Consider the following 23,812-nt stretch of genomic DNA (forward strand, 5'->3'; position numbering starts at 1 on the left):
AATGCAAGACTATTCACTGGTGATAAATAATACCTACCTGTTTATGTTCATTCAAGGTAGAATGTTACAACAGCCTGGGATAGCTGCATAAATATCAAAACAGTGCTACAGTATTTCTATAGATATTCTACTCTAAAGTATATTAGTCAATATCATACCTTATGATTTTCTGTTACTCAATAACAACTGGAATAGCAAAATCTAAGAAGTTTATGTTAGAGAATTCTAACATCTCAACTACTTTTCAAGGTTAGGATCATATCTGATTTCTGGGAAGAAATGGCGGACTGAAGATGGATCTGCAAAAAGTGGAGCCGATGACCATGGCAGAATGAAGAACAAGTGAGTAGACTGGCTCTTTGATAATCTCTTCAACTTGAGATCACCCACACATCCATCCAGACAGCTGCTCCTCATGAGGAGAGTACAACATAGCAGTATCCAATGGGTTTAGAGCTCTGGGAGAAGAGGGAATAGCCATCTTGCTCAAATTATGATCAGCACCTTTGAAAGGGCACTGTTTCCTTTTCTAATAACTTTCAGAAATTGCTTGTTAACTGCTTTTCAGCTATTAAGAAACCTTTGGATTGACAGGTGTGACAGCACCAGATATGTTTCCTTCAATCCTTAGCAAAAGAAAGTTTTAATACAAGTTTAAGAACTTAATTTTTTTTTTTGGAATAAACAGCAAAAGGGTGATTAAAACTTTGATTTTAAAAAGTTACAAATGGACTAAGGGTCCAGATAAATTTGAAATAAAATTTTGGAATTAATTATAAAGAATAGTCCCTGTGGGAAAATGCTTTTGTTTCGAATTGTTTAAAAAACATAATAAGATAAGATTTTAGACACTAGGAGAAACTAGAGATTACAATTACAGGAGAAAAATATTCAAACTCAAATTACAATTACAGTATTAAGCAAAATATTTTAGCATTGGACATACTGAAGGACATTTTTGAATGATGGCCCCAGAAGTTAATTTTAATAGTGTCTGCCTCTATAGATAGACTGGGTCTAAAAGATGTTATGGTAGAGAAATAAGTTTTATCTGACAAGATTGAGACTCAGTTGAAAGTGGATTTAAAAGTGATAGGCTACAAGAATGACATGGAAAAAAATGCTACACTGGACACACAAAAGAAACGGGCTGATGTCTTAATAATTAAAAGGGATATACAAATAACAAACCAAAAAAGTGACCTGGAAAATTTTCCCATATTGGATTTACAAAAGAGTTTTGTAGAATTTTATGAGAAGGGACAAAGAAAAAAAAGAAAAGAAATAAAGTTCTACAACATTATTTGAAGGGACTAAAGATTAAGATTGTTAAAAGTAAAAGGAAGGAATATAAAGTTGGTTTATTTGATCAAGCTTAAAATACATATGTTGTTTATCTCTGGTAACCCTTAATGGACTTTGCTGACATCAGGACTGAAATGATGAGGCTTTATGAATTTCTTTATAGATAAGAGAAGGTGTATAAGAAGAAGAGATCATTGGTTATATTTTAAGAGAAGATAAGTTACTAAATTGTTTATACTTGTGTTGAAGGTGGGAAGTCACTTCTTTATATACTGTATTTCTTTTCTTTTTCTTTACTATATTCTTTTCTCCCTTTTCTCTTTCTCTTTTTCCCTTTTTTCTTTCTTTTCTGCACCTTATACTCTTTTTTCCTTCTTTTTTTCAGTTTCTATTTTTTACTGTTGTAATTATCTTTAATAAAATTACTATTAAAAAGGTTAGAATCGTATTTGAAACTGAGAAGAGAGAATGAATTTTAGGTCAGTTGAAGAATATAATCTGGCCATATCCTAATATGATCATGTAGTAGAAAACTCTCATCATAGTGTAAAAGAATTTTCTAGAGTACAGACTAGAAAGTTCTATTATTTTTATAATTTTTATTAAACTATTACAATTTACTTGTCTGTCCAGTTAAGAGGAATAAAAGTTATTCACTAGCATTTGATTCCATGCTTTCATCCAGCAAGTCTTGCAGTTGTTTAAGTTTCCATCTATTCAGTCTGTCTCAGCATTTCCAGTCCTGCAATTCACTCTTGTTCATTGACTTATGGGGGAATTAACGAGCTGTGTGTGTTCATCAGGAAATGCTGCTGAACAGAGATAAAAAACTGAATAGAAAGTGAAGAGTTGGCAGTAGAAATGCAGATTTAGGAACAGCTTTGCATGAAGGTTGAAGCAGAAACTACAATAAATGAGATCATCTAAGGAAAAAGGAAGAGTGAATAAATCAAGGGAGGAAAGAGGACCAAGCCTTGTCATATCTGAAGAGGAGAAATGACAACTGAAGTAGCTGTTGGAAAAAGGGAAGACCTGAGAGTGGCAATGTAATGGAATCCTCAAGAGGAGAAGAGGCTGAGCAGGCTGGAAGATTTTATCTTGAAGTTTAATTTACATTCTGTTACAAATTCTGTTGGAATCATACAGGTGAACAAAGGAGATATTTCCCTAGCTCTAAAATGTGTCTCATTCAGGACTGCATGAATCTTACAGTCTGTAGATCAGTGCTCAAACTTGACAACTTTAAGATGGTGGATTTCAATTCCCAGAATTCCTCAGCCAGCCATGGAATTGAAATCCACCCATCTTAAAGTTGCCAAGGTTGAGAAACACTGCTGTAGATTGTTCTTTTTTGGGAATGATCTATCTTGCATTATCCTTCCTGAGCACAAATTTTAATGGTTGCTATTTTATAAGATATGGTATTTTTAAAAAAGAGCACGACTCCTTTGAATTAAAATAACTTGCCCAGAGTTAAATAACATTTGAACTAGAATGAAATAATACTATCTATGGGATTTGCTTAGAAAAGGAAAAGTGAATAAGCTTGGATATATTTGATTTCTTGCTGTTGCTGATTTAAATGATTTAAGGATCATCTAAATCAGGGAAGACTGTGCAGGCCCTAAAACAGAGTTCGGATGTAGCAATTTCCTGGATGATACCGATGTGCTGAAGTTTGAAGCAGAAGTTCTGTATACAGGAATTTCCATTGTCATGGAATAAATCCTCTATGAACCACTTGTGGAATAATAATTATGTAGCCTAGAAACCACTTAAGGCAGTGATTTCTGCACCTATAAAACTTCATGTGAGCATGCCTGTATCTTTCAGTAGTTAAAAGGAGTAAGTTCAGTGAGATGTTTCACTACAGTTAACTGAGGTATAGTGTATCTATTTAAATAATTTCTTTGGTGTATGTAATTGGTAGTGGTGATTAAGTTTCTAGAGGAAGTGTAACTGCATAATATAGTTTTTAAAAATATCACCCCCTAGAAGTTGAAGTTGCTACTTTCCAAGACTAGGACTATGGAATTTGGACTAAATCTTATTTATATGTATGTCGGCAGCACTCATTTCAAAGTACCTCTAAGATCAGGCCGCAAACCAATGTTCACATTTTAGGATTAGAATATTAAATTTGGCAGAAGAATACAATAATAATAATAATGTTTCCAGATGAGAACAGGTTGATTTGATCTAACATTCCATCAGGGGATAGTCAGATGTTTCTTAAAATAATTGCATTTAACAAAGTTTTTTGAACATTCAGTTACTGGCTTGAGAAGTAAGTTTTTTTGATCCACAAGTTAAGATTTTGGTTTGGCTATTAAATATGGTAACCCTTATTTTTGTATTAGACAGCTTCTCTTTGTTTCAGAATGCAGTTCCTGAAACCCATCTAAATGATTTAATCACATGGCTCTTTACATAGATTTGCTTCATCTGGCAGCTAATTGAAAAGCATTTGTGGACCCCACTTTGGCAAAGGAAGCATTGTTTCCTTCTGCATAATGATTTACATGCTGATGTTGTGGCTGTGACAGCTGAAGGTTACTCTTTTATTAATAGTTTTTTAAAGGGTTATAGTGACATACAATATTAATATGCAGTTTTCAATTTATAGATGCACTTTTCCAAAGAGTTAATCATCTTACTAGCTTACTACAAGATAATCAGTAGCACAGCAAGGAATATATGAATTTTATGACATTGCTGGATTTCTCTCTGTCTTGGGAGCTTCAGAATGGATGCACGTGATAATGCATGCATTGCCACACAATGATTAATGGGGTGAGGTAAAGAAAGCCAAAAAAAAAAAAAAATCTTTTCATTTCTTCAACCTGCAGCCAATGTATGATGCTAGACATAAAATCATTGATGTTGTTGCCAAATTCCCAGGATTATGTTATGATTTATTCAGACTCAATCAGGACTAGGTCAGCCTTTTGAAAATGGTCATATTCAAGGAGACTTGCTAACAAATAAATAGAGCACTATTCTTGTAAATAAAATCTAGCGTTTTGAAATAAGATTTTTGCCTCCTTTCAAGAACTTAATAGGTTACTTTAATTTATGAATTACGTGGGACAAACTGGCTTCTGAATCTGGTTTGTTTAAAGAGGAACAAGCCATAGTTTGTAGCTACCACAACAATAAACCATGGTTAGAAACTGGATTTATTAACTAAGCCTCCTGGCATAAGCCAAGTGGGACCCTTAGAGCAGCATGCCCTGCCACAATCTTAGAATATTAGAGTTGGAATTTAGCGCAGGATCTGCTGAAGCACTTCAGACAGATGGCCTTCCAGCCTGTCTGCCATATTCCAGTGAAGGGAAATATATCACTTCACAAGCAGTGTTCTAATTTCTGACGTGTTTTGTGCAGTTTGTCCCAAACCAAGTACAAATTTGTGTACCACAATACACATGTAAAAGGAAATTATAAATACATGTTAAAATGTTTACATATTTCTTAGTTAAAGTATAGAACCAGAAAGTATAATAGTTTGTCACATACATTTACAGATTATAATATAAACTGGCTAGTCACTATATACTGAATTATTCCCATTCTAACAGAATTATTTTCATCAGGAAATATTTGCCTGTTAAAGAAGCAATTATAATTTATTTATGCACATCCACAGGTTTTACAACTTTTCTCTGCGGTCTTTGGCGTTTGTCCATTCATTCTAAGTTTTGTCAGGTTCTAGTAATCTGCCATCTTGTTTATAGCTCCTCACGCGTAGAATCATTTCCAATGCTCAAGTTGTAACTGATTTCTCAGTTTGTTTTTATAGAGTACATTAAACTAAATCCACACTCACAGCTTGTGCTAGATGCCGTGAATATTCTTCTAATAACAATCAACTTTGCAAGATCCTTGAACAGGTCATTTAGAGATGCAGAAGACACCATACATGGAAAAGTTGATAGAACTATACCTTTAATTTTTTCTGCAACAACAAACTTGAAGTTATTGTACTGCTCAACTATTATTGATTTTTCAGCCAAAAAAAACTTTATATTTTGCACAAAAGACTTAACATTATCAATCCCAAAAGAGAAGTCACAGTTTGCAATTGAACCAATATCAAATACAGGCCAAGCTTAAAGTTCCTCTTCTGAAAACGTTTCATCCAGGTGGATACACAGCAGATTTATATTGGATATGCCCTACCTGCTGTCTGAACTAATTAAAATCTATTCTTCTGAAATCCAGTAAGCACATTCTTTGGTATTCTTCTTCTATTTGATATAATGAACTCAAGAAAGCATGGTCACTTTCTTTCAAGCTTCCAGTCATTTTTACTTCTTCAACCAATTCTTTCCTTTTGGAAAAGAAGGTCCAGGATAGCAGATTCTTGGTCCTTCTTTCACTTATTGAGAAATGAAGTTGTCATCAAGAAAGTACAGGAGTTTCTTAGACCTCTGACTCTTTGCAGTTAGATTTCCAGCAGATGTCTGGTTAGTTGAAATCTTCCAATGTCTCTACTGCATTTGTATGTGAAAGTTTGGTCATTGAATGCAGAAAGACATCATTCATGTCTTCTGCCTGTCCAAGCAGACTATAATAAACTCCCGCAGCAATATCACTGTTGTCTTTCCTTTTGTTCCTATTGAAACACTCTCAAAGCATTTACATGCTCCAATTTGTTTCTGTGATGTCCATGACATCATATTTGCTCTCCCATGCTAGGAATTCAAGTTGTCCCTGTTTGTTTCCCATATTTTTACACTGAGATGTAAAAACATCTGAGATTTGAGTTGTGTCTTCTTCTGACTTCACTTGTTGTAGATTTGTACTAATCTCTAAGTCCTTCTATCCTTGTGCTTCATTCCTAGGTTTTTGGCTCCAGCGTTGGACGTATAATCTGCTCTTTGCTTTTGCCACCCTTCCATTTTGCCTCTGGATGAGATTGGCAAGGCATCTATCAAATACATCATTTCCAGTTTTCTAAGATGTAGCCCACCTCTTGACAGGACTCCTTCATGTAGTTGGCTTAGTTCATGGTTGAGGAATAAAAGCTTCCTTGGAGTGCCATTTATGTGGCCAGTTGTTCATTTCCAAAAACACTTTTCTCTAATTTTTAGTATGCCATTATTCTAAAATATTCTAGATTATTTTTGAGAGTAAATGCTCCCAGTGAATTGATAATCAGTTTTCTCTCAGTGATCTCAGCTTAGCTCTGCAAAACATAAAACTTCATAAAATCTTGTCACTCATCTCTAACAAAAACACTTTGATATTCCCTATGAGTTTTACTTTATTAGCATGTTTTATATTATTTCAGATACTTATATATAAATTTGTGCAAAGTAGGGAGGCACATTGTTTGAACTTTGTTGCTGGTATAAAAATGTTTCATTAACCTTTAAAGTTAATGTCAGTATGATTTTACTACATTCTGCAAATCTCCTGGCACCAAGCAAAGTTCTTAAGACTGTTTTATAATAGTTAGCTGACTTATGGTTTCTTTCATTCTATGGAGCTTTAAGCCAGCTGCCCTATTCTCCCTCCATTAATAACAGCTGTACTTAGCAGACATAGCATGTTACAGTCACCTATACACTGATTGTACCCACTTACTTTTCCATGATCCAAACATAACAGATCAGATTGAAAGATATGTGGTTATTTGGATGTGGCTGAGTTGAGAAGCACAGACAAGTACAAATCTTCCAAACCCCTGTGTTATGTTTGGACATGTCTGGCCTAGTGAATACAAGACCCCTTCCAACTTCATTCCTGTTCTTCCTATCCTTTGCAAGAGTCAGTTTTCTAGGAAGTAAAGATAAGAAATTCCAGGAAGACGTGGTTGAAATGGCAAATTTAGGGGAACATGGGTGTTATATGTAATGGGATACTGCCTTAGAGACAGAGGGATTTTGTATTCTGACTGGCTTGTGAGCTAACCTCATACAAACAAGCCAGAATTTGGGAAAAGGAGTTTATTGTTGTTGTTATGTCTCTCTCTCTCTCTCTCTCAGAATATGCAGCAGGTTATAAAATTAATAAAAAGATAAAAAAAGAGCATACAGTGGGCTAAAAAAAAGAGGAACTTGAAGATGTAGGTGGGGAAAATTTTATAGAACAAGTACCGAACAAACTATAACCAGAAGAAGCATGGACTTTGAAAAAAATTAATAGTACTTGTATAAGGATGGTTGCATGCTTTGGGAAGATGGATGGAGGATATGGGGATGGCGATAAATCAGCAGACTGAATGGCTGAATAAATGGGACACGGTAATCAGTGGCCTGAAAAACAAGGCCCACAGGAAGCAACAGGCGGTGGAGGTAAAGCACTGAAGAAATGAGGAATCAAGGAGGACCCAGTACTGGGCAAAACTGTCTAGTCTATGGTAAAGAAGATTTGTGCACTGTTAATGGGAAAAGTGGGGAGGCAAAGAAGTAAAGCAAGGAGATACAGGATTGCAAGGTCTAGGAACTAAGAAAAAATGTACAGCTTGTGACATGTGGGCTATATGTGTGCCCCCAGTATGTCAGACATAAATAACCACAGACTCTTCTTTATAGCTGCCAGATGGGCCAGGAGTACACTGTTTTTTTATTGCAGGAGCAACAACAAAAAATAAATCCGGACTAGATCTGCTCCTGCTGCAGCCCTTCTTGAAATAGTGCTACCACAGCAATGCCATGCCTATGTGTGCCATGGGACCAAGTGAGCCCATCTGCCTGACTTGTAGAGGCAATCTTGCAGTGCCAGAAAAGGGGGAAAAAGGGGAGTCCAGAAGCTCTGGGCGCAGCACAGGCAGCCCTACCATCCAATGTATCCTCAGCTGCAGAGGAATAAATAAATTAATCTTCTGTGTGCACAAACAGCTAATGGAAAAGGTTGTACACATAATCTAGATTGAGTGGAAAATTATACTAGTTTATAGTAACTGTATTTCAAAAGAAAGAGAGAGAGAGAGAGAGAGAGAGACCCTCCAAAGAGGTTTTTTTTTTAAATAATGTAATGTGCTGCAGTAATGCTATTTATTCCTCCCACCTCACATGCATTAGTAACTGGGACAATAGAGTAGGCTTATATCAAAGAATAAGCTATACATGTGTATGTACACTGAGTGCAAATAATTCATTAAATTAGTGATGGTTCCTTTGGGCTTTCCCACTAGAGTTGATGCAGCCTGAAGCAGTGCTTGTCAAGGGCAAGCAGGCTAAACCCCCCAAACACATCTCAATAACGAGTGAAAGCTAATTGGTGCATATTATGACTTATTAAGGGGGTGTGTGTGATTCCAAAGCCCAAACCAAAAAATATACCTAAATAAGGGCTAATTGGTGCATTAAAAAAAAAAAAAAAACGGTTTTCTTAGTAGGCTACAAAGTCCAAGCCAAACAGTACATCCCAATGAGAGGGATTGCTTAATTGGAGCTGAAGCAGAATTTCAAAGTCAAATATCTCTTTCTTAAAAGCCTGTTTTTATGAAAATAAATCTGTTGGTGTCTCCATCACGCTCTCTCGCAAATCGCTATTTGTGAAATGGAGTCAGCTGACCATCCAGAACATGGGCTCGGCCTTCTGGGTTCTTGTAGCCAGCAGCATCACAAGTATTTATATGCTTGCTGGTCATTCCCAGGCTAACTCTCCTTCCGGTACTTGTCAATTAAAAGGCAGCAAGGGTGAGGTCTCCTTCCAAAAATAGCTGGGAAAATTCACTCTGGTTCTTCCTGGCTGCTGTGGCTATCATGATGGCCCACAAAATCTGCCTCCCCACCCCCCCATGCATTCAGGACCTGGTCTCTAATACTAGAATTTCAGCTTTTTTCAGGTTCCTGGCCAGAGTTTTCCCTGTCTAAAATAGAGAGCCTTTACTGAAGCAGAGCTTAATTCCTGATTGGAATAAATGGTTGTGCAGTAAGAACAGAATAAACATTCTTCCTTACCTTGTTTATACTTGCTGTTGTGAATGCAGCCCCAGTTCATCCATATAACGGACACAATAAGCAAGGCCTTTATTTGTACAAATTTGTTGAAGTGATTTTTTTTTTTGTAACAGCTGCCCTCATTGTTTTTTCTCATCACATTAAAAGCTAGTTGAATTATTACAAAAGCCTCTGTTCACAGAAAGAATTTCTACAACTGAACATGCCCCAGGTATGTTGGACTCAAGTACTGTGCAATTTTCCTTGAACCAGATAACTCTTACACTCCAATTTTACATTTTAGAGCTCATCGGTATTTTTTAAAGTGAAGGTGCTTTTTTGTAACAGGCTTGTAGTATTTCAGGAAGACAAATAATCTAATGGAAAAATTTGTTTGTAGAAATAACTCCATTGCTGAAATAACTAAACGATTGTAGTTCTATACTATAATCATTCCAATAGTTTGACCTTTTGGGCACATGCTTCTGATCAATATTGTTAATGCTTACAAGAGTCAGTAAGGAGAGAAAAGTAGTCTGATAAATATATTATTGTTGCTATAGGGTATGTTTTTAAATGTCTAAATACTAATCGATATCTAGAAATTAGGTATTGATTAAAATAGTTTCATAATATGTAATTATTGGTTTGGTCTTTTAGAAATTAGACTTTTTTCACTTCGGGAATAAAGAGTAAATAGACTGTCATGCAATTAAAGTGTGTTGTGACCTTTTGATTCAAGTTTCTTCTTTCCAAAAAGTTATTAAGTTTAAATATGATTGCACAGCCCTATTATGCTCAAAGCATCAATTTTTAATTATTTTAAGGTCATTGCTGGAATATATGTGATTAGTGCAATATTTTAGTATACTATTTATTTTCATTTCACAAGCTCACAGCTGTTTCAGTTCCCCTTAAGCAGATCTAGTATTCCCATTAAAATTTGAGCTGTGATTTTTCTAGAAGCTATTCATGGCTTCATATCCCAAAATAGTTAAGTAGTACAGCTGCACAACCCAGTATACAAATATACTGAAAATTCAGAGATATCAGTGAGATATTTGAGTATGTATTAAAATGGTGTATTAAGTCCATTTATATTAAAGAGTACTTTAGAAGCAAATTATGACATCTGGGGAACCTGGCTTGGTTCCTACAGCTGTGGACTCATTAGTGTGGATACTGTCCCATAACAATCTTCAAGGATTTGGCAGATTTTTTAAACATGACTTCCAATGCTGTGGTGTTGTGCTCTTCTGCTATGACAACTTAAGCATCCTAGGCTAACTTGCAAGTTCAATTTATTGAATGGGTTTACACATTGGACAAAGGCTTAATGTGGCTTGCTTGGTTTTGACATAGTGTTGTGGGAACTTAACCACTATGGTTTATAATGCATGCAAAGGTGGGCAAGGAAATGGAAGCCCTTTTTATTTTTTGTCTTCAGTCTCCAGAAGTCACAGGGAATAGGGATTAATATCACTAGAGAAGGTACAATTGAAATTTTGGACTCCATTTTTTAAAATGCTGTGGTCATTTTAATGTTCGGTGTTTCTTTGCCTTCTTAGAAAATCACTAAGCATTCCAAAAAAATAGCAAGGATCTATGGTAATGCACTGGTATGCCAGACAACCCACTTCGCACATTCTTTCAATGTATAAAGGTAGTGTCTTAACCTGTGCCCACATAAGTGTCTTTCATTTCTTGGGTTTCCCAGAGTTTTGGAAAGTTTTCACACAAACGCAACACATTCCTGATTTTAGTGCAAAGAAGTCTGCACTGTATACTACTAGTGTGCTATACGACTAGTCTTGCCTATCACTGTAGCACATTTTCTCTTTCATGTGAGCCACTAGACTTGACAGCTTACCCATGGTTAAGTTTTCTCTTTTGTCTACGTGCATGATTTCTTTTGTATAAAAATGCCAGCATCATCTCTTGTAATAAGGAAGATTTTAAAGGGTGCAATATTCTAGAGACTTCTGGGTTGCAAAAAATAGCTTAGATGTCAGATGGCCAATAGACTATGTGTTAGCAACTGTTGATTATGATTTAACACAATGTAAGCAGCTATGGCTTATTATTCAGTAATGTTTTTTTCCAGGTTTGGAACAAAATAATCCCATTTGAAATGTTCCATTAGAATAACAAGTATTCATTATACAATGGAACAAGACATAAATGTATCAACTATTCTCCATTCTTATGGAACAAAAAAGGGTTCCATGATAGGGAACAATGGGAAATTAAAAGAAGCCCCTTCCTCCCTTTCATCCTGCATCCCCAAAATTTAATAGGTTATATTGGATATTAATCCATGTTGAGTACTATCTACTGTCCAATGTACAAAAGTTTTTAAATTTAGAGTATTTTAAATATATTTTTAAAATTTCCATAGCAAGAAATGGATGCGACAGTTAAATATGCTATACAAATACAATCATTCAGGTAAGGGTCAGAGCCTGTCCTTGGGAGACTACCAAGCCCTAAAACGTGCCACCATTTAAAGAGGGCTGAGCAGCAGAGATCTGCATGTTTCCTTGAGAGGAGTGGGCATGAACTGCTCTAACTAGATACAGACATGAACTCTGGCTACACAAGGACATTCCTCAAATCCCCTCCTTTGCTGGAAACAACTGTACTGCTTTGTAACTCGAGTTCCTGTGGCTTTGTGCTCCAACCTACTCCTGTGCTTTGTCCTGCAGACAGAGCTTTGGCTTGACCTTGGACTGGCTTTTGGTGGCTTTCTTTAGAGCTAGACCAAGTGCTTCTCAGTTGACCCGGTTTTCCTGCCTTTAAACTGTTTCCAGGTCAGATTCATTGTAATCCTGGCAAAAACGGTGTCTTTGTTCTAAACAAATTTCTTCATGATTTATGACTTTTAGCAAGAGCTTATCTTTTCCTCCTCTTCTGTAAGAGATTTACGACAAGCCAATTAAAGCGCACAGATTTGTAATTTGCGTCTCAGTCTGTCTGCTTTCCATGCATAGGACTCTTGCCAAAGTGGCACTGAATGGTTTGCTCCATAATATGAAAGGAGAAGCTTTCAGGGATCACCTTCCACATAACATATCTCAATGCTCAGGATGTTCAAAATACTTAGAATGACTTAAACACCAAGACATCTTTAAAATTAAGGAGATACATCTGTTGTCTTGCCATGTCTCATAATGCCACCTCTTTCTCAAGCTGCTACATAAACAAAAGAAAGGTAGTGTTCTGGCATGTCCTGATAGTGTTGGGTTGCCTTGTGGTATTAATCTCCTGAAGCCCAGATAATCCAACCAAAAGGTATGTAAAGCAGTCCTATCTATGCCACTGGTCCTGAAGTATGGGAAGTGCTGATAACCAGCAGCAGATTCCCTTCCTCACATTATTTCACCAATGTGTGATAATAAAGAGGCAAGCATGCATAACAAACTGGCTCAATTATTTATCTGGGGTGAAGTGCATAATGGTGTTGAGTTCAACTACTTGTTCCTTACAAGGAAAGTGCTGTCTGCCTTCTGAAAATAATGCATGAGGTGATGTCTTAGCTGGAGAGGAAAATTCTCCACCATGCCATTGGCTAATTGTTCATAGCCATAATCCATTCAACTGTATACATAATCTCCAGCATTTTGGACCACCAACTTTGTGGCACCTCGCTATATCTTAGAATAGGCATTCTACTATTAAACAGTGATGCTTTACCTACTGTAGCTGGCATTAGCAAGGGTGCTTAGATGATGCCTGTGCAGATGCTTCAGCAACTTAGACCCTGAAAGGCCTTTTTGTTCTTGCAACTATGGACCTAGCCTAACTTAATATGGGTCCCTTGAGCCCAACTCTACGTAGCATTGCTCTGGAGGGCATTTTTGTAATGGAGATACCTATACCTAGGCTATGAATCAGGAGAGAGGCAGCTCCTCCTCCTATAATCATAATAGGTTCTCAGGGTCTGGTTTTGTATGTATATGTGTCTAAATTGACAGGGTCAGCCAGCATGATCCCTTCTCGTGCCAGGTGCAAGATCTCCTTCCCCAGTATTGGTCTCACACTGCCAACAGGTGCTACTCAGCAAAGTCATGTGAGTATATTGCTTTGACCAGCAGATCTTATCACCCACTATCTGCCCCTCTACCCCTTGCAGTCACAGTTATAACAGGGAATGTTTTTATGTGTACAGAAAATGGATGCTAAGCTGCAAGGGGGAAAAAATAGCCTTAAAATGAAAAGAAAGTCCTATTTAATAAGTATGCACATCAGTGCAGTGCTGTATGCACTGTATGCTAATATGCACAGTTTAACTGAACTTCAACTAAATTCCTTCCAAGTAAACAGATAAGCCTTAGGTAGTGGGAAACTCTTAATCAGTCTATGCTTAATATGACTAATTAAAACATGCAGTATGTGTAACTGTATATGGGACGAGGCAGGAGAGGGGATGCATGGGCAGACAGCAGTTGCTTCATCCATGAACTTGAATTTCCTCCAAGTTGGTCTTGATTGGTGATCTCTACTGTTTCTTTCCAGGAAGCACTACACTCCAAAATGGTTTTCAATCTCTGAACATGGGTTCTTAACCATTTTTGATATATCTGCCATCTGAAGGAGACCAGAATGCTCCAAAAAGTGAGGAATTGCAGAATCCGTTTTATCCCAAGCTGTGAATAGAACTCCAATATTTTCTTCTGAGTTTGAGCCAGAACTCAGACTGTTTTGTTTGGAGGTTGGACCATTCAAAACAGTTGTTCTAAGATCAAAGTATTTCAAGTAATTGCTATTTTGCATATTTCCATGGGAAGCAACTTAGCATAGCACATCAGCTAATCAATTTATATTGTTTTTCTAAGAATCACTCCTCCCCACTTTCAAGATGATAAATCCTTACCTACATAATAAAATGTAGTCCACTCATGCTTGAAACAGTATCTCTGTCTCTGTCTCTGTCTCTATCTCTCTATCTATCATCACATTTATAGACCACTTTCAGTCTTGCAAGATTGATGTCAGCTTTGCAAGGTAGTCCAGACAAGAAACACACCCAAATGAACTAATCCAACTTTATTGTAAGGATATGTTAACAGAATCTTGCAAGACTGAAAGATCCTTGCCCCTTCTGGCTCCTTTGTCCAGCTGGACTGGGTAACCCAGGAAACTGTTAATGCTTCATTGTGGGAGGCAATGTTGCTGGGAGACTTGCAGGAGGCTGTAGTGTACCCCTTCTTTAAAAAGCGCTCCCTGGATCCCTTTTTATGGAAGGTTGTTGAGATCATAATGGGAAGTCAACTTTAGAGCACCCTAGAGGAAATGGATCATCTGGACCCTTTTTAGTCAGGGTTCAGACCTAGACATGCATTGAAATGGCATTAGGCACATTAGTGGATAACCTCTATTGGGCTTGGAAGAAATAAGTATGCCCATTCCAGTCTCAGAAGATGTCAGAGTATGTGAGAATGAACCTGGGAGACAGGAGGAAGACCTGCAGCCTAGGCAATGGTCTGATAAGAGGCAGCTCAGTCTGCAGGTGGGGCAAAAGCATGAGAAGCATTTCAAAAGGGACCCCTCCTCTCTTTTTAGTCTCTGGAAAACTTGGGAGGGTCTTTATCTAGGGTGAAATTTTTTCTCAGGTTACAGTTCTGGCCTGGACTCAGATTTCTTTTATCTGACCATTGGCTTGGTAGCAGCTCTTCCTCCTGTTCTTCAAGGTTATTCCTTCTTCCCATTACACCCACTGATACAATAACAGAAGTACAAACACTTTGCCTACAGAGTAGTCCCAAATGTGGGCACATACTCTTGGTCAGGGATGTTTCTACATCCTGCTAAAGAATCATTTATTTTTTATATTATATTTGTAATGTGTCACCTTTTGTGTTTCTCCACTGGTACTCTAGGCATCCCTTCTGCCACTTCAGAGAGAGGCCACTTAGACGCAATTTCATCAAGGGTCCAGGTCACCCCACATTGCTGAGAGTGAACCAGGCCTTCAGCAAATGTACCTGTCATATTGTCAGTGTGGGCCATTTCAATAGAATCAGGCATATAGAGGTCATCAATCTCATCTGAACCAGGAAGTGATCTGACCATAACAAAGATTTGATAATATTCTTCTCACCCAGATCACACTGCGACTATTCTAAAAAAGAAGTCCTAACGTGTATGCATGTGTGTGTTGGGCCCAAGATCACCTAGGATAAGCCCATGATTACCACGCAGAACATGAACTCCTAGGCTTGGCTGCACCTGTCAACCATCACATAGAAGATTAAGTTCTCCAACACCAACAGACAAGTGTGTCTCTAGACCACCAGTCTAGAAATCAAATCTAGAAACCAGCAGAGTAACTGGTACTTTAACAAGAACTTGTATCTACAGGCCAATTTAATATAGAGGCACTCACACCTTGTGACTGCAGGAACAGTGCCACAGATAATATTCCCAACAATCCCTATCCCCAGCCTATCCTCAAGGCTGATGCGGGACCGGGCAGATTCCTGAAAGAGTGATACATTATCAGTTGCATATTTATTTTGATTGGACAAAATTCAAATAACTTTCTCCCTTCTGGCAAACAAACCTTTGCTAAAGGAAAAGAAAAGGAAGGTTTTGAGAGAAGGCAATTGAGATATAGTTAATGTCTCTGGATGTTTCTATAGGCTGCTAAAGAATCATTTATTTATTATCTTCTATTTGTAATGTATCGATAGTTGACACAGTAACCTTCGTGATTCAGAAGATGCACTGAATTCCTTTTCCAGTCTCATGGACTTTTTAACAAGCCCAAATGGGAAGAAAAATCAGATTTTGCTTAATAAAATGTGACTTTTCACAGCTTTTGCAGCAGGCCAGTAACAAAAAAGAGAAAATAAACCTCAACTACTGGTTTGGACACTTGTAGTCCTGTGTTATGCAAGGTTTTTCTATACAGTATTGGTATCCAGTATTTCAGTGTCAAGCAAAAAATTACACTGAAAACTAACAAAACTGTTGTGGTTATCAAACTGATCTTGACTAAATAGAATGAAACCGTCTTTTTCAGCTGTGAGGTCAAGTCGTTTACAGTGGAATTTATTTCTTTATATTATGTTCAATTTTATTTGGAGCTTGCTAATTCTCTGGCTGTTGCTGGCTGATCAGAAGTTGGCAAAGCCTCTAGAATAGGGTTTCCCAAACTGTGAGGTGGTCCTCCATTGGGGAGGGGCAGGCAGAATCCAAGGGAGGTATGAAGAATTTTTTAGTTGTACATTGGTACAGTAAATCCACCTTTCTCAAAGTTTCATTGTATTGTTTTCATTGTTCATTTGTGTTCATTTTGGTGTTTGGATTTTTAGGGGAGGTGTATACATTTAGATTCCACTAAAGGGAGGAGTCTTGGCAAAAGTTTAGGAAACCCTGCTCTATAATGTTTATTTTCATCCTAACAGATAGTCATGTAGAGATCTTTGAAATAAGACTTTTATTGTGCAAGTGCTGTACATTTTTCACAAAATTTTACAAATGGTCCAGAAGATGATGTTTTCCATTTGTGACCATTCGGTATGTTCCTGTGATAGAAAAGCTGCAGGTTGCCTTTTGACTGGTGGTGTTACGAGCTGGCCATCTGGAAACACTTCTAACAATTTTTGTGTGATCTAATTGTACAACTTTCACCTGAGTGTCTCTGTAATATGTACTAAAGCTGGTTTATATGTTGCTCATCACAACATATGTACATATTACAAACTTAGACTAGTGGTCAATTACAGTGATGCACATATGTTTGTAACCAAAGAAGGGGACCAAGCCACATTGGCAGAAGTTTTTCCCGTTGCAGAATTCAAGAGGCAAACATGCTGATGCAGTTAGTGAGAACAGTTACAGTCATGTGAAAAAGAAAGTACACCCTCTTTGAGTTCTATGGTTTTACGTATCAGGACATAATAAAAATCATCTGGTCCTTAGCAGTTCTCAAAAGTAGGTAAGTACAACCTCAGATGAACAACAACACATGACATATTACACCATGTCGTCATTTATTTTACAAAGAGAAAGCCAAAATGGAGAAGCCATGTGTGAAAAACTAAGTACACCTTATGATTCAATAGCTTGTAGAACCACCTTTAGCAGCAATAACTTGAAGTAATCGTTTTTTGTATGACTTTATCAATCTCTCACATCATTGTGGAGGAATTTTGGCCCACTCTTCTTTACAACATTGCTTCAGTTCATTGAGGTTTGCGGGCATTTGTTTAGGCACAGCTCTCCTGAGGTCCCGCCACAGCATTTCAGTCGGGTTGAGGTCTGGACTTTGACTGGGCCATTGCAAGACCTTGATTCTTTTCTTTTTCAGCCACTCTGTTGTAGATTTGCTGGTGTGCTTGGGATCATTTTCCTGTTGCATGACCCAATGTCGGCCAAGCTTTAGCTATCAGACAGATGGCCTCACATTTGACTGTAGAATACTTTGGTATACAGAGGAGTTCATGGTCAACTCAATGGCTGCAAGGTGCCCAGGTCCTGTGGCTACAAAACAAGCCCAAATCATCACCCCTCCACCACTGTGGTTGATGGTTGGCATGAGATGTTTGTGCTGATATGCTGTGTTTTATTTTCGCCAAACGTTGCACTGTGTGTTATGGCCAAACATTTACACTTTGGTCTTGTCTGTCCAAAGGACAGTGTTCCAGAAGTCTTGTGATTTGTTCAGATGCAACTTTGCAGACCTAAGCCGTGCTGCCATGTTCTTTTTAGAGAGAAGAGGCTTTCTCCTGACAACCTTTCCAAACAAACCATACTTGTTCAGTCTTGTTCTAATTGTACTGTCATGAACTTGAACATTTAATATGCTAACTCAGGCCTGTAGAGCCTGAGATGTAACTCTTGGATTGTTTGCAATTTCTCTGATCATTGCACAGTCTGAGCTTGGGGTGCATTTTCTGGGACGTCCACTCCTGGGAAGATTGGCAACTGTCTTGAATGTTTTCCACTTGTGAATAATCTTCCTCACTGTAGAATGATGGACTTTAAATTGTTTGGAAATGGCCTTATAACTCTTCCCAGACTAATGGGCAGCAACAATTGCTTCTCTAAGATCATTGCTGATATCTTTACTCTTTGGCATTGTGTTAACACACACCTCAATGCTCGAGACAGCAAACTCCTAAAACTTAGGCTTTTGTAGAGGTAGTCACGCTTGCTGATGATCAGTTGATCAAGGGCATTTGATTAGCAGCACGTGGCTGCTACTTAGCCTCTTCATACCTATGGTAGCAGTAAGGGTGTACTTAGTTTTTCACACATGGCTTCTCCATTTTGGCTTTCTTTTTGTAAAATAAATGACGACATGGTGTAATGTGTCATGTGTTGTGTTCATCTGAGGTTGCATTTACCTACTCTTGAGAACTGCTAAGGACCAGATGATTTTTATTATGTCCTAATACATAAAACCATAGAACTCAAAGAGGGTGTACTTTCTTTTTCACACGACTGTACATCACCTAAATGATATGGGGTCATTAATCAGTCTGATTGTAAAAAATTGATTTATAGAACTAGATTACCTCCTATAAATAACCACCTTCACATAGAGGTCTTGAAACTTAAGATACCTGAGGAACCCTTCTCAGTGTGAAAAATCAGTGCATAACCCATTAAAAATTTCATTTCATGTAATACATTTTATCTGAACAAAATGTTACAATTAATGTTGCAATAATAAATTTCATACAATATAAACTGTCACATTGAACCCCTGGATGATTCTCATAGAACCTTGAGGTTCTGGAGAATGCAGTTTGAATACTGCGGCCATAGAGCAGCTGATGATAGCAGAAAAATTCCTCTCTCTGACTGGAATCTGGGACCCTTGAGTCTATGAAAGACGTGGATGGATGGAAGGATGGATGGATAGATATAGATAGATAATGTACCATCAAGTTGTTGTTTAGTCTTACCGACCACATTCATAGATATGAAAGAGAAGATGTATGCGTATTAGTAATTAGACACACAGGCTTAGATTGTAAAGTGGGGAGGGGAGAGGGGGAAGGAGCAGTACCAGAAGCTGGACTCCTAGACGCTCTCAAACTAGCATCAGATGAAATGGAGGAGTAGCTGCAGAAATACTAAGACATTTGCTCATTTGCTGGACATCTGTCATTCTGATAGCTTTTAGCCTGACCACTTTATATTTACAGATTACTCTGTACCTAATCATAAGCTCTGGTAGAGATGTTCTGTGAGAACCCACACTACTCAATTCCAAATAAAGATGCTTTCCTTGAGTCTTTAGCAAGTTCAAAGAAAAGTTCATTTATTAAGAAGTGTACAGTCTCAAAGCATTGCTGAAACTGAAAAGCTCATGCACACCAATCTTTTCTTAAGCCCCTTTTGCCTTCACTCCCCCTTCCCAGCCCATAGTCCTTCTTTCTGGTTTCTCCTGGTCTCACGCTGGTATGACCTTGGCATTCTTGAGAACAGATAACATAGCATTTGTCTCTAACGGTTTCTTCTTCTGTTTCTCTCTTCCCCCTGCTTCTTGTAATGGCAGAACCGAAGCAAGCAAGCTAGGCACAATGGATAATAATTGCGAGGTTTCTGACATGTTCTGCCTTGGGCAGGATACATGTCCATAAGCCATTGGTCCATTTGCAGAAAAGTTGAAAAAGAATGTAAGAAGAGCGTTGGTTGTTCAGATCACTTAGTCCATCAGCCTGCTTTCCATTATGACAACCTAAAAGCTTTTGATGATGATATAGTGGCCTGCATTAAGGAAAAGATTGGGAACGGCTATGAGGTTTCAGGGTATATGTGCCATTATATTTTCTTTCCTTTCCCTTCTGTTGGTTTAAAGACAGTACTACAGGTCAAGCCAGTACTGAATTGTAAATGAAGAATTCTCCCCAGAATTTTATCATCTTGATTTTTCACAGTTGTTCATTACAAATCATATGACAGCAGCAAATGTACAAATGGAATGCTAAATCAGGGGATACATATCAGCAAAAAATTAGTTTATCTGTTAGGGATCCCATGAATGATCCACCACATTTTTAAATGTATGCTCATTCACTAGATCTGCATCCCAGATCCTTTGCATATTTATTTATAACAAATTCTCTAGAATTCAGCAGAAGCTGTTTCTAACTACACTTGCTTCATTTTGAGTTTTATTTCTAACTTGCTGCCATGCCCACTGTAATAACTCCCTGCTGAATTTCTCTGTAATCTATAATTTTCCCCTTTAAATTTTCCCCTTTTTTTCAAATTTTTTTCAAAATTTCTTTTTGAAATACTTAACCGTTGTTGTTGTTATTATTATGGTATTTCAGTTGTTACTCATTTTCTAATTCTGTAGGAGGCAAGAATGGGCATTAAACTCTGAGTGTTAGAGTCTGGAATAAAACAGTAAATCAAGTCACTGTTCTGACTTATATATCACATTAAACACAGAAAATCCACCACAAAATCATTACACTAAAAAACGACTATTTTGATTGATTAAAATGGTTTGGGCTGCATAGTGTTAAATCACTGTGAGTGATGTGACATTACAGTTTTACATGTCATATTTCTGTCAAGACAATGAAGGTAAAAGGCATTGTCATCGGACGATAACGGACACTGAGAAGAACCCTTATGTTAGATTTACGGCTTGGTTTAGATTTAGAAAGAAGTAATTCTTACCTTGTGCCACTTATCAAATGACTGTAAATTCAATGATGATGTAAAATTCTAAGGCAGAGCCACTTAGAGTTTTGACAAAGTGCCAGCTATAAAGTATTTACTGTTCTCAATGGTTCTGCCTTGTACACTTAAATATTGATCAGAATCATGAACCTTTCTGATAAATGTCCCTGATCTTTGCTGTTTTTTTTTAAAACTTAAGAGGATTTTTAAAAATCAAAAATTGTTTTGATAATTTTATAGCAATCTTAGGTGTATATATATATATATATATATATATATATATATAAAATGTAGAAAAAAGATTTTGTAATAGGATACATTATGCCATCTGTCCTCAAATGCCAGTGCTTTATTAAAAGATTGGGCTAGGTTTGTGGACTTAGATGATGGTTATTGCCGATTAGACATCAAGTTTCCTAATAGCAATTTAGGGCTTAGCGTAATTCCTCAGGCATTTAATCTTAAAGCTACATCTATTCCCTGTGGTAACTTGTCAGGATTTTTATTAATATCATTAAATGCTTACATCCAGATTATAAGCTAAAGCAACACAATAATGCAGATCAACATATTATGCACTGTACTGATTTCTAAGATAGAATATCCATATTGAATATCCATATCAGGGAGGCTTTCTATATTAAGAATATTCAAATATACAGTTCCCTATTTTATATCAGGGTAAGAAAGATATTCACTTATTGGACTTAGTGGAATAAAGTTTTGTACGGCAGTATGAAATACAATTTTCCTCCTTTTACTATTACTGCTTATATCTATTTTAGGTTTGTGAATGTACTTGACAGAGCTGTATGATTCTTTGCCTCGTAGTCTTATGATTTTTTGTACCAAGTAAGTACAATAGGAGATCTGGGCTGCAAAACTCCAGACAACCAGTAGAAGACATTCCCATACTGAAAATGTGGATACTTTGCTGCCATCTAGGGGGTCCCTGGAGTTTTGCAGCACAGATCTGTTAGTCCAACAATGCAGTTAGTCTAAATGAACCTGTATTAGAGACCTCACTGACCACAGAATGGTAGCCTGCCTAAGTAATAAACCACAATTATGCAGTTGTGAAGAGGGGCACTCTGAGGTTTCTCAGTGTATAGGATACTCTGCGCAAAGAAAATATCTTAGCATACAGGAAAAAAAAAAAAGTCTCCTAACTCCTATAGCAGTTTATAATTCCAACCATACCTTTTCTATGTGATGAATATTTTTAAAAATGGCATTCCCTACTGACCCATCATTTTCAGATTGTAATCAAGTGAGTAATAGTTTGCAGATGAATGGAGAACTACTGTGTATTTCACAGTGGAATGCAAAGGGAACCACGTCATTTTATTCTGAATGTCTCATCCATATCTGATCCTCTGATGTGTTCTGTGTGTGGATATACATTCTTTCACAATAGTTGACAAAGTAACTAAGGTGTGTGTTTATGTTTACACACACACGCACACACATTACAATCCTCGTAGTAGCACATGCACGTGTATAAAAGTGGAGCAGAGAAAAAGTAAAGAATTAATTAGTTACCTTAACTTTACAGATAACATAAATAAAAGTTAAGTCCTAATAACTTTACCGAATGTGAGAGGGTTTCTTTCTTTCCTGAAACATTTCCTGAAATGTTCTGGAGTGAAGGTGTGCAACAAGATGGAAGCATGTTGGCCCAATCAGCTAGAATTCTTTTCCTCAAGTGTTTCATAGCTGCTGCACAGCATTCAATACAAGTCGAATCTTTTGGAATTTCTTTGACAAATGATGAACATGTGATTGCTAAAATGTATAAACGTTTATTGAAATTTGAAACAGAAGACAAACAAGTGAAAGAATGTATGATAAACTGGGTTAAAATGTTTGGTTATAATATACATATGGAACAATGGGAAAATATGTGGTTGAAAGGATTGAAATTTACACTATGGTATAATCTTAAAGAGAACTTTTATAAAATGTACCGTTGGTATATGACACCAGAAAAAATATCTAGAATACATAAAGGTACTTGAAATCTATGTTGGAAATGTGAACAACAAAAATTTGATCATGCTTGGTCAATGTGCTAGAAGATTTTGGCTTCAAATGCATATACTGATTCAGAGGATTTTAATGATTATAACTGAAATCAGAACTTTTCCTCTTGGGAATGATAGATAAACAGTTGGAAAACAGTCATGGAACTTTGTTTTTATATATATGATAACCGCAGCAAGGTTACTGTACACACCAAGTTGTAAAGATTTGGCAATACCTACCACAGAGGACTTGTTGGTGAAGATGATAGAACTTGCTGAGATGTCCAAATTGATCTGTTTGATTAAATAAAAGGTAATATCTATGTTGACTGGAAACCCCTTATGGACTTTTTGTGTAAAATGGAAAAAAATGAACTTATGATCTATAGTTTTGACGATTAGATAGGATAGATTATAGAAAGAAGAGAATCATGATGTAACTTTAGAGAATGTACGTAAATCTAGAATTGTACTTACAGCTGCTGTAAAGAAGATCAGAAGCCACTTCTTTATATCTTTTTTCCTATTTTTCTTCTATTTTTTTCTTTTTGCACTTTAGCTTTCTCTTTTATTCCTTTTTCTTTTTTTTTTGTTTTGTTCTTACTTTAGTTTGTATTTTTACTCATTTTTAAAACTTTCAATAAAATTATATTAATTTTTTTTTTCTTTGCAGAAAGATCTTATATGTTGAAAGGACAAGAAAAAAATGAGTTCTTGTGAGGGTTCTTTTGTTTCCAGGGACTGGACTCACCACAGCATAACAAGGCTGTACAAAATGCTTTATTGCAGCACACACCTTCCCCAATAATCACAGGCTATTGCTCTCCACCCATCTAGGACTTGCAAGGTGATGTTGCCATGTAAATATGTCTTCAACACCCAGTCCTGTAATACTTAGTTCAAACGGAAGTCTATACATATATAAAGTTTGTAAAG

General features: G+C 37.0%; 1 long non-coding RNA gene across 2 annotated transcripts in view; it reads left to right on the plus strand.

The window, feature by feature from the left end:
- LOC148213769 (uncharacterized) overlaps nt 1-23,812 on the plus strand; it is a 128,690-nt gene that overhangs the window by 31,686 nt on the left and 73,192 nt on the right. The window contains exons 2-3 of one of the 2 annotated variants that reach the window (XR_015793802.1): nt 250-342; nt 6,153-6,286. This is a non-coding gene — a long non-coding RNA (uncharacterized LOC148213769). Of the gene's footprint in view, nt 1-249; nt 343-6,152; nt 6,287-23,812 lie in introns of those variants that run through there. The other variant, XR_015793803.1, reaches the window with a different exon arrangement.

The sequence above is a fragment of the Python bivittatus genome, unplaced genomic scaffold, assembly GCF_059951505.1.
Source record: "Python bivittatus isolate LINGU-HERP-01145 unplaced genomic scaffold, Pbiv_v1 ctg000850_np1212, whole genome shotgun sequence".
Taxonomy (NCBI): Eukaryota; Metazoa; Chordata; class Lepidosauria; order Squamata; family Pythonidae; genus Python; species Python bivittatus.